The sequence below is a fragment of the Chrysochloris asiatica genome, unplaced genomic scaffold (genome assembly GCF_000296735.1).
Source record: "Chrysochloris asiatica unplaced genomic scaffold, ChrAsi1.0 scaffold00524, whole genome shotgun sequence".
NCBI classification, from domain to species: domain Eukaryota; kingdom Metazoa; phylum Chordata; class Mammalia; order Afrosoricida; family Chrysochloridae; genus Chrysochloris; species Chrysochloris asiatica.
In genome coordinates this window covers 615,559-616,399 of record NW_006409042.1, presented here as the reverse complement: position 1 = coordinate 616,399, position 841 = coordinate 615,559, and positions in this window count along the sequence as shown.

Sequence of the window (841 nt, the reverse complement as noted above, 5' to 3'; positions counted from 1 at the left end):
TATATAAACTCTTTATCTTCAGCGTATTTCACAACATTCAATTTTCAGTATTGAAACATGACAAAGATTACCAGAATATTGTGAGAAACAGTGCTCAAAGACTAACATGCAACTTACCTAAGTCATGGTATTTTCATTTGAGGTATATGAGATGAAATTTGGACAATGAATAAGGAATACTTTAGAAAAATAGATGCATTTGAGTTAATGGTGTTGAAGAACAGCACCTTGGGTTGGAAGGAGCTAAAAAAGAACTGTGTTTTACATTCTCAAATAGAGTTGACCATCTTGTTATTAATGGAGTAAAGCTTTTGGGACCTTGCAGCTGCAAACATCCATTAATAATCAGAATAGGGAATGTTCAAATATGAATCTGAAAAAATGAGAAGTTATCAAAAATGAAATGTAACACATATGTATCGATATCCTAGCCATTAGTGAGCTAAAATGCACTGGCAGTGGCCATTTTGAATCTGGTAATCACATGATTTACTATGCCAGAATTAACAACTTGAATAAGAATGGTGCCACATTCACTATCAAAAAGAACATTTAAAGATTTATCCTGAAGCACAGTTCTGCTGTAACAGTATACTATCCACACGTTTACAAGGCAGATCACTATTATTCAAATGTAAGCAACAACCACTAAAGTCAGTATGATGAAATAAAGAATTCTAATAACTTCTTAAGTCTGAAATCTATTAACTATACAATCATGATTCATCGATAATTCCTGGAAAATGGAATGCAAAGATTGGAAACATTGGAAAATCTGACCTTGTGATAGAAATGCTGTTGGAGATTGCATGATTGAATTTTGCAAGACCAATGATTTCTT